The 17,987-nt window shown below is 35.1% G+C and overlaps 1 pseudogene; it reads right to left on the bottom strand.

Moving 5' to 3' along the window:
- Positions 1–8,193, bottom strand: part of LOC109219904 — a 33,435-nt pseudogene extending 25,242 nt beyond the window's left edge.
- Positions 8,194–17,987: the final 9,794 nt, after the last annotated feature.

Raw genomic sequence — 17,987 nt, 5'->3', positions numbered from 1 at the left:
TTTTTGTTTTTGTTAGATTATTCATGCATATATAAATTTGGAATAATTAAATACTAACCCCAGTGCATGAATTCTATTCTAAACTTCATTTTCTGTGTCGTATATATATAATTGTGCAAACTTGGGAGTGGATCCTTCGGGAGGCAATAAACTACCGATTTGATGATAGTTTTGCCCAGATAATTTGAATGTTCTTGGCCCCTTTGTTTGGTTGACAGAAGCATCAACTTTTCCTCCCATTGAGGTAAATGAAAACATTGAGTTATAACTTCTAATATTATCTCTGAAGTGGTTACTTTTTGGACCTAGATAAAAGTATTTGTTGGTGAATAAATATTTATTCATATATTGAAGATACTATTGAAGTATGGTAAAAGTAGATTTTCCTGTTACCTGATCCGAATAATAATTGTTTTAAAATTATGGGAGGTTCTTTTGGCTTTGGTAAGAGTATCTTTCCATGATTACAACACAAAGAGAACTCTGGTTTTTTAGCTTTGATTTTCTTGTTGATTCTTTCTTCGTACCAAAAGTAAGCACCACAATGTTCACATTCATATGTAGGATCGCCTATATCCCAGAACTCTATGAATAAAATAAGCAAATGTAAGATTAATGTCAAGGTGTTATATTATGGTTAGCCTACTTATTGTATATACATATAGAAATAATAAATATGCATACATTCATTGTCAATAATTGCATATCCAACATCAGGCTCTAAATAGTATTAAAATCATATTAATTTAGCCATATAAATTGAAAAGGGGGACATGAATGAATCATTGTTTGTGTTAAGATAGACATACCTTCATACTCGTCTTCATCTTCAGTTGCATCATTATTTTCTGTGATTGTTTTTACGTATTATTACGTTAAGTATTTAATCAAACTACCATTACTTTGAATATTAGTATAAATGTAATTTATTTGTGTAATTTAATAGATAAAAATTTTATTGATTAAAAACATACCTGGTACATAACCATCAATATTGACATCCTCAAGTTCTAATAATAAATTATAATTAAATGCCGTTAGTATAAATAAACGATTCATGTTATATTAATAAATTTATTTATAATACGAACCTGGCAATAAGCTCATTTAAATCTGGTAGAAGATAATTTGTCTGCACATTTGAATTTGACAAACCAAATTGCAAATGTTCCTGTCGAGGTAAATTTGGATATCGTGCCTGAGATTGAGACGATGAAGCGTGTGCACAACTCTCTAAAGGTGTATAATGTAATCGTGTGAAATGTTGATGATTGGTTATGTCTGTTAAAGGTTGTGGTGCCTTTTGTTTTCCAAATGCATCCCCTGTGATAGTAACAGGACAAATAAAGTCTGCAAACGATAAAACATACAAATCAGCTAAAAAAAAATTGGAATAAAATATCAGCAATATGGCGTTAGACCAACAATTGCTAATACAGCCATTCTTGACACTCATAAGGTACTGTAAATTTGGAGTAAATGAATGCCTAAAATATATAATTGAATAACTTTGATTTTATAAACATATATACTAATTTTGTAGCGAAACCTTTCTGTCCACAAGTACATATCAAGAAATTTAATTAAATGTCGTTGTAGTTGCACGCTTTATTTTCTCTATCATGTCATAAACTAATGTCCATATTATCTTGAATTCCTAATACTCTGGTAAAATATACATTATAAGACGGTATTGATTTGATGTATTCTAGTAATTTCACTTAAAAAAACTATAAGCACGAACGACTAATAATAAAAAGGCAGAAGTTAATTAATTCAAAATGATTAAAAGCCAAAAAAAGTTGAAGAATGGTGAGTTTAAATAAGCTGGACCCATTAAGAAACAACAAAATTAATTTTTTTGACTTTGTTGGACACAATCATCAGTTCAATAGGAAGACATGAAGGCATCTAATTTAGTGATCACTATCAGAAAGTCAATGTGCAAAATGATTCACGATATTAGCCTGTAGTAGTAGAACATGAATTTTCTATCCTATCAGTCCGTAAAGCTGGAAAATGTAAGAGCAAAGATCAGACATCATTGGCAGACCTAAGTAAGTAACTTATAGATTGTGCTGTAAATGCTATAAAGTATAGGTATTGCATCAGTACCACCAAAGAGATACAGTTCACTCAACTAGTATGCCTTTTTGACAAAGCAAAACAAAAAGTGCAATATCATTCACAGAACTTATACATAAAACTAACATCTCATGGATATTAAAGTGTCAAGAATACCTAAATGCAAATGCTTAAACCACTCATAACACATCAGTTCTTAAATAATCCTAGTACATGGTAACAATCGGCAACTTTTGTAATTTAGAGAATAACTAAGAGGAATTGCCCTTGCTTTCACTGAACAATGGAGGAAAATTACAAATTTATATCTCTCTTAGGTGAGAATTATAGTATTGAAAATGCTAAGAATATTGGCAAAAGAATAAAGTAATGAGATCTCCAAAAGAAATAGTCGCTGCCCAAAAGGTTTCATGGTAAAATATGAGATCTGCAAGTATGTTTTTGTCACTATTAACTCCAAAGTTATTGTCTGGAACAGCAAGTGTTTTCTCGTAGTTTTCTGTTCGGATACTGACTATTTACTGAAATATAATTACATAAACAGTAATGTGAGTTCTAATAACAGAAAGGACCATGAAAAGTTTTAAATATCTTGTCCATTGAAATCTCCACATTAAGTAAAACTGAAAAAGTAAACAGGAGAAGAAAGGTGAAATGATTCAAATATATTGTTCATAACTAATAATAGTACTAATAATATACTAAATTAACTAATCAAACAGTTCTTCATTTCTCCAACTGCAACATTCCCAAATACCTTATGTTGTTTTCTTCTTCTTAAATACTCTCTTGATTTTATTTCCTGATAATCGTGCATTCGGATCTTCTTCAACCATTGTTGCGGCATTAGTTATACCTATCTTGGCAGGTGTATGTGCAATATCGGTTAAGTCGTGTGACGACCCGACCCGTCGTCTCATGTGTTACTACTCCGTTTTCCCCGTTTATTGCTTCTTCATGTTTCGTTATCGGTAGTTGGTGTGGGAGAGTTGATTTGGATTGGTTTTGATAAGAAATAAGACACTTAGTCTCTTTAAGGAAGGCTTAAGTTGAAAAAGTCAACCGGACGTTCACTTATGAGTTATAGGGCTCGAATGTGATTTTCGGTGATTCGGTTAGCTTCGGGGGATGATTTGTGACTTAGGAGTGCGATCGGAATTGATTTTGGAGGTCCGGCGTAGAATTAGGCTTGAATTGGCGAAGTTAGTACTTTGGCGTATTCCGGTTGATGGGTGAGATTTTGATCCGAGGATCAGAATGGAATTCCGAGAGTTGCTGTAGCTTCGTTATGTGATTTGTGATGTGTGTGCAAAATTTCAGGTCATTTGGACGTCGTTTGGTTGGGTTTTTGATCGAATGCGTGTTTCGGAAGTTCTTGAAGAACTTAGGCTTGAATCCGATGTGAATTGATGATTTTAGTGTTGTTAGGTGTGTTTTGATGATTGGAACAAGTTTGGATGATGTTTTTAAGTCATGTAGGTGCTTTTGGTTGAGGTCCCGGGGGCCTCGGGTGAGTTTCGGATGGTGAAACGGACCATTTTGTACCTTAAAAGTTGGCAGAAATTGCAGGCTTCAGTTGCAAGTATAATTGCTCAATGTGATCGCAAAGGCTCAATTGCGATCACGTAGAAGCTTTTTTGGAGATGTCCATAATTGTGCAATGCGTTCGCAAAGGGGTGAATTGCGATCGCAGAAGGTTAAGGGGTTGTTTAGTGCGAACGCAGCATATTGTTCGCGATCGCGTAGCTCAGCGGGTCTGTTCATCGCGTTCGCACAAGTGATGAGTGCGATCGCATAAGAGGAATTTTGAGGGCTGGAATTTTGTTCTTCGCGATCGCGTGGAGTGTTCCGCGATCGCATAGAAGGAAAACACCCCTGGGCAGAACGTTTTTTAAAAACCAGCTTGTTCGCGAAGGTGGGTCTATTTTCACCCATGGCTGCTCGTTTTTGAAGGTTTTTGAAGGAAATCAAAGAGGGTTTACAAGGGGAATCGATTGGAAGTAAGATTTTTGAACTTAAACACGATTATATTGTGAAGTTGGTCTAGAATTCATGGAAATTAAGCATAAAATTGATGAACTAGGGCTTGAGTTTTGATATTTCAAATTGGGATTTGATGGGTCCTTTGAGCNGCGGTACGAGTCCTCACCATCTGTGAGAGAATAGAAGAGGAAACTTAGTACACTGACCACTGCACGATGGATAATGAATAAAGAGTAGTCTTTCCTAACACCCTATAGCCCCTCGAAGATAAATACAGACGTCTCCGTACCGATCTACAAGACTCTATCAGGTTTGCCCGTAACTTGTGAGACCTACGTGAACCTAGTGCTCTGATACCATGTTGTCACGACCCATTTTTCATAATAGGTCATGATGGCGCCTAACACCGTTGTCAGGCCAGCCGATGCGGAATGTGATTAAGTTCTCATTTTACTTAAGCCAAAGACAGTTATACTAGATTTTCGAATTTAAAGATAAGACCAGTAAAGATCATAAAGTGCTAAAATAGCGATACAACCCCAAAATAAATGTCTACTACAGTGTGTGCCAGCACCTGGTGTCACAAGCTACGGGCGACTAGTAGAATATACACAAAAGAATAATACACTATCCTACTGTCTGAATCAGATTAGACAGAAACAAAAAGTACAAGAAAGGACTTCTTCGGCTGCGGATCGGCATGAAAGAGAAACAGCTCACCGTAGAAGTCCCCAAGCGTGCTCACTGATGCGCACCAGGATGATGTCCAGATCCACCTGCCTCAAATCCTGTACATTTAAGTACAGAAGCGTAGTATGAGTACATAAATCACATGTACTCAGTAAGTATCCGTCGAGCGGCACGAACCATAGATGCATCTATTCTCACCGAGGCGATCGGCCCGGTCCATAATCATCAAGAAAATATCAGGAAAGCAGATAAGCTCAATTACATACAAGGGAATTCCTACCAAGACTCAACAAACTCATAAGTTCACTTTTCATTTCCTCAAGTCTCTAGCAAATCATAAACGATCATATTGGCAATTTAAAACAAGAAATATTCCCCAATTAGACATGACGTGGGTCCTAAACTACCCGAACAATTATCATTATAGTAGCTACGCACGGACTCTCGTCACCTAGTACGTACGTAGCCCCCGCATTTAACAACAATTACTCATTTATAATCCTATGGGGACAATTCCCTCTTACAAGGTTGGAAAGGAGACTCACCTCGCTCCAAAGTACACTTCCAATGTCCAAGAACGAGCCCTAGTCCTTAATTCGAAGCCGAAAATTCCCAAACTAATCAAACGAAGTAAGAACTAGTAAATAAAGGCTTACAAGGTCGAACTCTAACTATTTAGGCAATTTTATAACCGTTAACACAAGTTTCCTAAATTCTGACCCCGGGCCCACGTGCCCGGATTCCGAAATTTTTCGAAGGAAGTTGTTCTCTATCACCTAAGGATCACAAAAATATGATTTCTAGTTCATTACATGGCAAATTTTTATGATAAATTCTTAGTTTTATTAAAATCCTAGGTCTAGCTCAAATTCTTGATTTTTACTAAATTTTTGGTGTTTAATATATACCTAATATACATGTATTTAAGCTAAGGATGAAGGGAAATTACTTACCTTGCCAAGTTATGTGGAAACCCTCTCTTGGAAGAACCCAAATCGCCTAAGTGTAGAGTGAAAAATGAGAGAAATGAGTTTGAGTTCGTATTTAATGAACCCTTCTGCCCCCAGTTATTTTCGCATCTGCGGAAGAATTTCCGCTTCTACGGAATCCGCTTCTGCGGAATTTGGCCGCTTCTGCGGCTTTTGGGATTTGGGGCTCGACCGCTTCTGCGGTCTGGGGGCCGCATAGGCGGAACCGCTTCTGCGGTCCCTGGGCCGCTTTTGCGATTTCCCCTGGCCTGCCCCTTCTCCGCTTCTGCGATCTAATGACCGCATCTGCGGTCCCGCTTCTGCGGTCCAAGAACCGCAGATGCGGTTATGACAGAAGCAGCAAGCTTCGGTCATTTTCCAAAGTCTAACTTCACTCGAGCCTCGCTCGTTTGACGCTCGGGGCTCCCGTGCCCCGCCCGACATACTGACAAGTATGAAATCACGAGGCGGACCTACTTGAACCCTCGAAACACTCAAAACAACGCTAAATCGAGGAATCAACCCCAAAACCAAATGAATCAAATTGTTGAACTTCAAGTTCTTAATTCTCCTCCAACGGGTCAAAACGCCCTTAAACTACTCGGATTGACACCAAATTTTACGGGTAAGTCTTAACTGATATTTCAGACTTGTACCAAGTTTCGGAATCGAAATCCGAACCCTATACCTAGGAAAACAATGATTTCTTAGTTTATTTAAACCTTTGAAACTTTAACTTAACAATTTCACATAAAAATTCATTACTCGGGCTAGGGACCTCGGAATTCGATTCCGGGCATACGCCTAGGTTTCATATTTTCCCACGGACCCACAGAAATTGTCAAATCATGATTCCGGGTCCGTTTCCCCAAAATGTTGACCAAAGTCAAACTTGGCCTTTTTAAAGAAACTTAAAGAAGCAACTAGACTTATTCTTGCTCAAAACTCTTCTAAATTCCGAACCACCCGACCCCGTAAGTCATAAATTAGCTAAAGCAAGTGCGGGAAGTCTTATTTAAGGGAACGGGGTTCAAAAATGCAAAACGACCGGTCGGATCGTTACAGGTTATTGGTTTAATGGTTCGGTACCGGGTTAAAATTTTTTTATTGGGTTATCAGTTCGGGCTCGGTTTGACAATTCTGTTATTGGGTAAAACCGATAACCCAATAAGGATTAACTAATTTACTAGTTTACCCTTAAGTATATACATGCTACGGTTTCATAATTCATACTTCATAGTTCACTCTTTGATTTTCTTATTCTTTCTCAGTTTCTCCGCCTTACGCCCTCACCAGTCAGCCCATAAAGACTCAGGCCGGCGTCAGTCGCATCATGCCCTCACTAGTCAGCCCGTCAAGACTCTGGCCGGCGTCAGTCGCATTTCTCAGCTTCTTTCTTTCACTCTTCAGTCACATCTTCACTTCATTTCTCAGATCCATCAGATTCTTCAGTCGCATCTTCTTCACTCTTCAGTCGCATTTCTTAGTTGAAGTGTTGAACTATTAGTATTGAACTCTGTTCTATTGTTGTAGATTTAGTTCTATTGTTAGCAGAACTATTAGTTCTATGTTTAGCAGAACTATTTGATGAAGCTGTCCAGTCTTTAAAGCAGTCGAAGGGTAGTGACTCAACTTCTCACTTTTTCTTTTGACATTTACAAAAATTGCATCACAAACATGTGCATCGTGGCTGACACTTGTATTTGTTATTCATTTAGATCCCTTGTATTTACAGAAAGTGTCGAAGTGAAAATATGACTGATATTCTGTTTTTTCGTCACTGACTGATATTGGGATTTTTGTTTATATTTTTTGGGTTGAAGAATGAAAGATAGAAACTTTGGTTAGTGTTTATTTTATTGGATGTTGCAGTAAATTTAAATTCTTGTGAAATAGAACAGTTTTGAAAAGAGTTTTAGCAAAATAGCTTTAGCAAAACAGTTCTTAAAATCTTATAAAACTGTTTTAGCAAAACAGTTTTGTACTGAAACTGTTTTATACATTGCGAAACAGTTTTATACATTGCGAAGCTGTTTTAGTTGTTTTATCTTATCGGGTAAACCGATAACCAAACCGATAATGATCGATAATCGATTAACCGATAACCGATAATCAATATCTTATCGGTTTGGTTATCGGGTTATGGTATTTGTAAACCGATAACCGATAGAAAAAATCGATAATATTCATAATCGAAGTGAACCGACCGATGCCCACCCCTAGAGCATACTCTCTCGTCAAATCAGGTCCTTCCTTCTCATCCTCACGAGGAAAGGGTGTCTCATCTCCAGATCCATCAGAATTGTTGTCGTAATCACTGTTCTCTTCCTCACTCTGTGCATCTGCCAGATCCCGATTTAATACGTCATCTTCGGGCAATTGAGTGAGTACATGTGGTTCAACTTGCTCGTTTTCACTGCACAATCAACACAATAATAAGCTACTGAATTTAATAAATACTTTCCATATAGCTATATCACTTCACTTACAAGTCGTAATGTGATAAAATCAATGATAGACATTTTCATTTAGGTGATTACTACCGGATGGACCACCATGATCCAACACACCAAAATTATGCTTGGGTTCATAAATTGTAAAATTCATATCCGGCCGGTACCCCCTGTTAAATATATGAGCGTTAATACAAATTCAATACAACAAAAATGTACATCGTAACACAAAGGAAAATTAAAGTTTACCACTCCTCTTGTGAATTATATAAAGTAGGCGGTGATAAGTTTAAATCAAGGAAAACTCTTTTATCCGGAACCTGTCCGGCAAAAACTGCTCCAGAATAATCACCCGATGACTGGGGGTTATCCGGAACCTGTCCGGCAACTTCATTGTTGGGAACGTCTTCGACCTTGAAGTACATATCCAACATTTTGATTACAAGAAATTCCCGGTATTCATCCGAAGTCCTCAGAAAATCCCTCAAAGTTTCATCATCGTCGATGTTTAACTCCGAGTAAAAAGCAACCCCTTGCGGAGTGACGAAATACGGATATCTTCCGGTTACTTTAAGTATCACTGAACGTTTACTCACACTCATTTTTTTGCATAATAACGATATCAATTTATCGTACTCCATTGTAAGTGGTAATTTAACATGACACTGTGGATATAAACTGTACATCACAGAGTTATTCTCCATCACAACCTCACCCCCCCTCCAATATAATGAAACTCTTATTCTACGCTCTTCAGACATTATGAAAAAATGCTTGAGAATTTAACAAGAAGAAAAGTTTGAACGGGAGTTAGAATTTTCTGTGAATGGATTTTCCTAAAATCCTAACCCCTTTATATAGGAAATGGCTAGCCCGGGGGACTGAAATTTTTGATGTATAGCGCTCTTTGAATGTGCGCTATACACATTTAAATTATTGTTATGTCAGTTAACTTATTGGTCGGCCCATAAACAGGTATAGCGTTTTAATTCCAGGCGCTATATATATATATATATATATATATATATATATATATATATATATATATATATATATATAGCATTTTAATTCCAAACGCTATACCTGGCAGTCAAGTCGTCAGAGTATAGCGCACAGATTTTCGGCGCCAAAAAGTATATCGCACTTATTCTTTGCGCTATGCCTTAACGGCAAAAGTTACCGTTAAGGTATAGCGCCTAGAATTTCGGCGTTATATATAGAAAAGTAACTTTTTTTTACACTTATTAACGCCACATTTGTCCAAAAAGACAATAAAAAGGTTCTGAACTCTTACTCTATCGCTAGTTCGTGGATTAGTAGGTGATAGCGATGTAGGAAAAAGCCAGAATAGGATGGTCCTTTGTACTTTGAACAATCAATGCCTGCATTTAGTATGGGATGGCCATTTGTACCAACCGACCTACTATATGCATTCTTATTTCGGTTAAGGGTCTGATTTGTCCTTCTACTATCGAAAACAGGCCTTATTTATCCCCCGTTTGAGTTTCTTATCAAAAAAATCCCCACCGTTATACATTAGTTGTACATTTGTCCCTCACCCGTTAAAAACACCCTCCCAGATTTTTAAGGAGCACGTGGCATCCTTTGATTGGACCAGACGACCCGCCCCATTCCTTTAATTAAAACCCGCCCGACCCAATAACTTATCTTAGACCCATCGTTATTTTGAATCCATTTTCCTAAAACAGGCCCCATTTTCCATTTTCATTTTCCAATCGTTCCTTTCATCTCCCTCAGAAAGAAACCTAGGGTTCATCACACCCCATTCAAATCCATTCGTTCCACATGCTATCTCCAACAACAAGAACCAAAGGTAAGTGCTTTCTTCAAGTAAATGTTTGTTGAAGCTGTTATATGTATTTTCTTGCTTAAATTTGCCGCGAATTAGTCACCTATAGGGATTTTGTTCTTTAATCATGTTATGGCTTTGAGTATGAGCTTAAATATTTATAGTTGACCGCTAGACGTGTTTTTTATGAGTGGATTTTGTTTGCATGGGTTGTCTAGGTGGGTTTTCCGTTTGTGTTTATTCGAGATAGATTTATTTTTGGATTTTTGTATAGTTTGTGGTCTGCTGAAGCCTTTTTGTTTGTTTAATGAAAGAAATGGTGACAGAACTGAGATTGTGGGGTCTTAAGTTTGGGGTTTAAGGTATTTTTTGTCGGTATATGGTTGTTGACCCCAACTGAATATTTTAAAGCTAGTGGGTCTTCACTTTCTTATTCTATGTCGTCCTGTTGTTACAAATTTAATAGATTTTCTGGTCCCCATGTTTGTCTTTCCTTGTGGTCCATTAATTTATTGTTTGATAACATTTTCTATATTGTTTAATAGTCATTTTTTATAGCTTTTAGTTTATAGATTTTCTTTATTGTTTAACAGTGTAATAGTCTTCATTTTTTAACTGTTTAATAGATTTTCAGTTTCAGTTTAACCTTCAATTTAATTCTTGTCTTAATTTCTATTTATCATTCAGTTCATTTGTTAACAGAAGGTAGTCTTTCCATTCTAGTTATCTATTTCCTTACTGTTAAGTCTATCTTATTTGTATCCTTTAACTATTCTTATTTGTATTTATTTTATGTAGGGATTGATTCAGGTAGTCCATACTGTATTTATTTTATTTTAGAGACTTCAAGCTGTGCTGCTGCTTTTGAGCATCCAGAACTAGAAGATGAACCAGCTATAAGGCCTATGGTTGTGTCAGAAGATAAAACAAGGCTTCAGCAGAGACAACAACCATCACAGCCTTCAGGATCAAGGGTAATTGCATTCAAAGGTGATCATAATGGTTTAAGTGTTCCATCAAATCTTCCTTACTCACCAGGCAGCCTTACATGGGAGGGAAAAGCTGCTATTACTGGAAGACAATTGGAAATGCAAAGTAGGCAAAGAATTGAGAAGTTGGTGCCAAGGAAGAGAAACAAATGATGTGTGGTCTAGGATGTCTTTTGGGCTTGTAATTACTGCATTGTGACAGTATAATCAACTGCTATTTTTTTGTTCAATTTGATGATAAATTGGAGGTCTTATTATGACCAAGTGTCTGTAAGTTTTTGGGGGTCATAATTTTGCATCCAACAGTCCATCAAAATGAAATTTGCTATTTGTGTAGTGGTGCTGGGCAGATTTGTTTACTGTTGCTGTTATGAAAATTTCAGATTTTAGTTCTGTTGTTTGTTTGCTCCTGCTGTTAGCTGCTATTTCTTGCTGCTGTTAGTATAGCAAATTTCAGATTTGTTTACTGCTGCTGCTATTTCTGTAGTGCTGCTGGGCAGATTTGTCTATTATCATTCTTTGCGATAGTTGTTCGTTGTTTATTAACTGAATATAGTTGTTTTTCATCATCTGCTTACAGATTGTTATATGCACATTTGGACTAGCATATTGATGCTCTTGCTTGTACTTCCTACTCTTGAGATATATGGAATTCCATGCCTTTTCCTTGTACACTTGATCAGTTAACTCTGCCTTGGTCCCAAATTCCATTGTAGCTGTGTTTGCTATACTAATCCGTTGTATCTGTTCCTCTTTTTGAGAGTGCTTTTTCGTGAATCCTTCTTTTCCTGTATGCTGCTTGTAGGAATTCTTTAATACCCATGATGTGAATCTTTTCTTTTCCTTCTACATTAGATGATTAATACATATTCGGCTTAACTTGATCTCTTTCCGTTTCTTTCCTCTGCCCAGATGGTAGGAACCATAACCATTCTAATTAATTGAATGGGAACTAAATACAGGGGACTAATACAATAGTACAAATTGTCCAAAAGAGAAAAAAAGAAGAAGAGAGCTAAAGATAGCTTAACTATAACATGCCCAAGAAGTACTGAGGTGACGGAACACAGAAGCTTAAGATAGCTTGCAAATGGAAGGAATATTTGAATAAGCAGATAACAATTTTACCAATTACATATTTACCTAACTTAAGTACCAAAATCAGACCTAAAACACTTCATTGTTTACAACTTTAAGTACTAATACAAAAACTTGAAAAGCTGCACTTCATATATCAACTTCACTTCATTAGCATTGCAGTAACAAATCCCATAAATATTGCCCATGAAATCATAATGACGATCTTCATATTTAGGACTTTCTCTTCCAATTTACGGGCTTTGTTCGCTTCCGAATTCTTTAAAGCCTTCAAGCTATCCACTCTTACCTTTAATCTGTCCCTTTCAAGAATAATCGCATCCAACGTCGACTTCATATTGTTGAGTTTAACATTAGTGGCATCCAATTTGTAATTCATATTGTTAATTGTAATGACCGCTCGATCTGGTAACACATCATCTTGCCATTCCCAATAACCGCACCAGCTTATCTACCAAACACAAAGCATACGACTTGTAATTATGAACCAATAATACAAGGGAAAAATTTAAATTATCGAAAAAAATCAGATGGAACCAGAATAAACGAAATAATACATACATCAGGTTTAGGGCACTTAAAGAATCTCCTTCCGGGATTAAATGGAGTCGTTGAAGTGAAGTGATTGGCAATTTCCCCACAATGGCACCTCCTCTTTGATTAATAACTACTTTCTGACATGAAAAAACTTGCTATGGTGGAAAATCTTCACAACCCAATTTATGTTAAGCGAAGAAGAAAGCAAATGGGAGAGAAGGCCTTTCAGTGGAGCTGAAAATAGCGACTGATAAGAAACCCTAGGTCTTTTCTTTGTGAGGGAGAAGAAAGGCTCGATGGAAAATGGAACAAATATAACGATGGGTCTAAGAACGATAGGTCGGGCGGGTTTTAGTTAAAAGAATGGGGCGGGTCGTCTGGTCCAATCATAGGATGCCACGTCATCCTTAAAAATTTGGGAGGGTGTTTTAACGGCTGATGGATAAATATGCAACTAATGTATAACGGTGGGGATATTTTTAATAAGAAACTCAAACGGGGGATAAATAAGGCCTATTTTCGATAGTACAAGGATATATTTAACCCTTAACCGTTCTTATTTTAAGGATTTAGTAAGTGGGAGAAAGTAAAATAACCAGCTAGCTATAAATGCAACTAGTTGCCCAACTAGATTGTTTTTTTTTTGGTCGGAGCCCAACTAGATTGTGCAACTAAGCAAGGACATAAAATTTACTAGTATAATTTTCTGAAAAAAAATAATATTTGGAGTTAAATTTTAAAAAATATTATTTGAAATTTGAAATTATATTCGGACATGTCAGGGGCGGTTCAACAGATTTTATGGCCTAAAGCCAAAATATATTAAAAGGCCTTTAATTTTCTTTTGTAAAATCCATAATAAGGACATACAAAGCAAATTCCTAGGATTTTTGCTTAGTGGTAAGTGTACAACACGTGATGTGTGAATTAGGTGCACGTCATGGTTCGGAATTCTGTCGTAAATAAAAATATGGCATTAATTAAGTGAAAGAAGGTAGAGGGGCATGACGATAATCTGTCGACTTTCGAACGTTGCTTCCCATTGCATTTGGGAATTTCTCTTAAAAAGATGAACAAAAAAATTGCTTTCTAATGGATGGATCAATAAAATATGATGAAAAGAAATAGCTAAGTCAGAGAAACTGAATTACAATTAGAAAGTGAAATCATTAGAAACATAAATATAAAAAAAAAAAAAACATGAGTGTACATAGAGAAGAAATAAATTTAGATTTGATAATGAAGATAAATATATTATTTAATTAAACGAGAGAGAAATTTATCGTTATATCACTCAACTGTATAACTTTAATCAATATTTTAAAAATATTTTATTAATAGTAATTATATAAAATATATGTGACATATAGTACTTAAAATTGGGGCCTTTAATATTTTGGGGGCCTAAGGCCATGGCTTCATTTGCCTTACCGTTAGGTCGCCCTTGGGACATATATTTCACTTAAAAATATATTGCAGTTTTGTGAGCGTGACGAAAAAATGACCACCTTTTGATTTTTGAAACACTCATTTTTGAAAAAAAATTCAAAAAATTGCAAAATGCATGGAAAAACAAATTTTAAAAGAATAAAATTAGAATTTTTTTTTATGGACAAATGGATCCTAAATTATTTTCTATATGTAGGTCACTAATAATTTCATGCTGAAAACCTTATAAGGATCGTTTGGTTACCATGGCTAATCCCATAATAAAATATAAGCCTGCATTTATCTCATATTTGATTATAGGTATTAGTCAATACCAATATAAAATTTATATCAAAATCTTAATATCAACTATACCATAGTGTATATGGGATAATAATCCTGGCCAGGATTATAATCCTATAATTATTAATTCGTGAATAATCCTCTTTTGAACCAAACAACCTAAGTAATTATAATTCCATGGAACTTGCATTGCATTGTCCCATGTACGAAAAAATGATTTGTGAGATATGGAGAGAGAGGAGGGTAAAGGTGTTCTAGTACATCCAGGCGGAAAAAACCATTTGTGAGCTATGCTCAAGAAAAGCTTTGGACTAATTAAGGATGAAGATGTTCTCCCCTAAGGGTCATTAATTCAGGACTTATGTACCTTTTGAGGAGTGGCGGATGTAGATATAGTTAAGGGTTTTCGGAAATCCAATAATTTTTGTGTAGACTCTGTATTTTATTAATTTTTTAATTAAATATCAATAAATATATAACTATGAACCCAGATATCATTGCATATTAATTTAATATTATAATAAGAACCCATAAACTTCAAATTATGGACCCACCTCTTCTTTTGAGGAGAAAGAAGAGGGGAGAAAAGTGTAAGTTTAATGTTGTTTGGATTAATTTTGGGGCGAAAGAAGGGGAGAGGAGAGAAAGGGATGGATGTGGTTGTTAGAACATGTGCAGTGGAAGCAATCATTCAATCAGGCATCAATTACATGTAAACTAGACAACGCAGTAATAACGAGATTAGGAACACTAACCTCTTGAAATAGTCGCACAAATCTTCCAAACAGCAAGGATCTAGGGCTGCAGTCTTCTACTATATGCCTAGTAAAACATTGAACACTTTTGCTTTTGGGTGGGCAAGAACAATACAACTCTAGGGTATATCATTAGGTGAAACCTGTCTCCCTTTTATAGACTTGAAATTAAGCCCTAAAAGGGAGCCCAAAATCGTGTAGGATTCTACAAGTAGAATCCTACTCTAACTCAAAAAGGGTAACTTTTCTCCCAAGCTACTTTTACCCAAGTATGTCCCGATTTTACTTGGTATAGCAGGGACCACAGAAATAATAAGAGGCTACTAATTATAGTATTAATTCTAAATTAGCATGAATTAATTCTTACTATAATTAATTGCAATTTATTCCACTAAAAAACTGCAGTGGAACTCCTCAATATGAATTTCAAAAATTTATCAACACTTATTTTAACTCCCCATGTTAAGATTTCAAATACCAGTTAATTAAATTAAATCACTGATAATTCAATTAACTAATTAAATCCTTTATAATTCCGCTTAAACTATCTCATGTGACTGATACAAAATCCACCGGCCGGGTTTTCACATGAAAATTTATAAGCTTATATAAAGGGGTATCATCAAACCCAAAACCAAGTCATGGATTCTATCAACTAATTATTATTCACAAATATTATTTGTTATTGTCCAATTTATTAGGCATATACTAACTCTAAATAGAGTCGTACCTTTTGATAAATCAAAACAATAAACAAATTACATCGATCATAACAATTATATCAAGATTAGGAGTATAAGCTCATTTAATGAATTAGAGAAAATGTTTTATATGTATTCAGTACAAAAATACCTTTTCTCTACTTGGTCCGTTTAATATACACTGAGTATACTAGCACAAGAAGTTGGAGTAAACCTACTCCCATAATCAAGACAAATTATACAATAATCTTGTGCTACAATCATCAAGATATTTTGTCCGATAATATCTTCGATTGTGAACATAGTTTATTAATTATGAGAACCAACAATTTAATCTTCTGTGCATGAGCTAAGACTCCATACACTAAATTGTCTACTACATAATTAAAAGGACACACATATTACAAATGATCTATTTAAAACAGTGCTTTATTGAATTGAATAAATTAAATAAACAATTGTTTCATAATGAACAAAATATTGTACTATGTCTAAACCGCATGGTTAATAGTATATCCCAACAGTGGTTACATATAAAATATTAAGAGATTGGATTTGTGTGTAATTGAGTGTAATTACACAACTTGGCATGTTTGTTTGATCAGGTAATTACTTGGTTAGTGGGAAATTGGGAGTAATTGGGAGAGAGTAATTACACTCTCCAATTCTCAAGAGGGAGTAAAGAATTGGGTGTAGTTACATCATGTAATTACAAGGCAACCTTTCTAATTCTTTTTTCCTTTCAAATATATTTTTCATATGAGCAAATAGTTAGATTTTTTTCTACTCTAGATTTCTTCACCAACGTTCTCTGCAACTTCACTCCAACGTTGTCCTGTTGCATATGCTTAGTTTATTGCTAGCTGATTCGTTAATTTCATTTGGGATAATTCATTAAACCCATGTTGTTAGTCAGTTTTAAAGAAGTGAGTGCCTTCTAACTTATTCAGATAGATTGTAATCCATCAATGGACCAAGCCATACATTATACAGCTTCTCCAAGTTTTGTTCCTTTCACTATAATTGCTACAATGACCTTCATCAATAGACCAAATAAGCACCAAATGAGCTTATCTTATGTGTTGTTGAAATTTGACATATATTGTTATTATTAAATTATGCTATATTTTCATTTTTCTCTTTTAAATAATAAAATTATTTATATGGATACCAGTTATTTTATTATAATATTATTTACTATTTTATAATTATTTGTATATTTTATTACAAAAATACATATTTAATACATAATAATAAATAGTGTAATATTTAATATTTGTTATATAACATAAGTATTTGTCACAATAAATTTTTTTATATGTTAATCTGAAGTTTTTTATTTAACTATATAATTACACTAGTACAACCAAATATGACACTGATAATTACACTGTAATTACATCACGACAAACAAGTAAGCCATTGTAATTACTATACTGTATAATTACCAGACTGAGTAATTACTACCCTAGTAATTAAACATCCAAGTAATTACACATGACTTTCCAAACAGACTCTAAGTGGGAATTGATCCCTGTTTCTTTGGGTAAATAACTCAGTATTTACTATCATGCAGCCGTCAAGCATAGATGTCAACATATAATATTAGATTAATTCTAAAAAATACATACATAAAATATCTAGTTTGATGGAGCGATCATAGGTTCACGTACCCCAAAATCTATTATATAAATCCGCCCATGATTCTATCATATTGTATAATTTATACGACAAACGAAAGCTATAGAGAGAGGAAGGTAAAGGGGTTCTAGTACATCTAGAAGGGGAAAAAATCATTTGTGAGCGATGCTTAAAAAAAGCTTTTTGACTAATTAAGAATAAAGATGTTCTCTCCTAAGGGTTATCACTTCAAGACTTACGTACCGTTTGGGGAGTCCGGAATTAAAATGTGGTTCTTTTGGACTCAAAGAAAGAAAATATGTGGAAAAAAAATATAGTGAACAAAATATATATAGCATCTTTTTAAAAGAAGCTATACCTTAACGTCCGTTTGGCCAGTTAAGTATATCGTCTTTTAAAACATGCTATATGTGAATTAATTTAAGCGGGAAACTATAGCGTCTTTTGTTAAGACGCTATAGATATAGCGTCTTAACAAAGATGCTATACATATAAATATACATCGTGTCCTTCCCTTTTCCCAAAACAGAATCGCCCTCCCCCCCC

Source organism: Nicotiana attenuata, unplaced genomic scaffold (genome assembly GCF_001879085.1).
Source record: "Nicotiana attenuata strain UT unplaced genomic scaffold, NIATTr2, whole genome shotgun sequence".
Taxonomy (NCBI): Eukaryota; Viridiplantae; Streptophyta; class Magnoliopsida; order Solanales; family Solanaceae; genus Nicotiana; species Nicotiana attenuata.
Note: the sequence above shows the minus strand (reverse complement) of the source record. Positions and strands in the feature narration are given on the sequence as shown.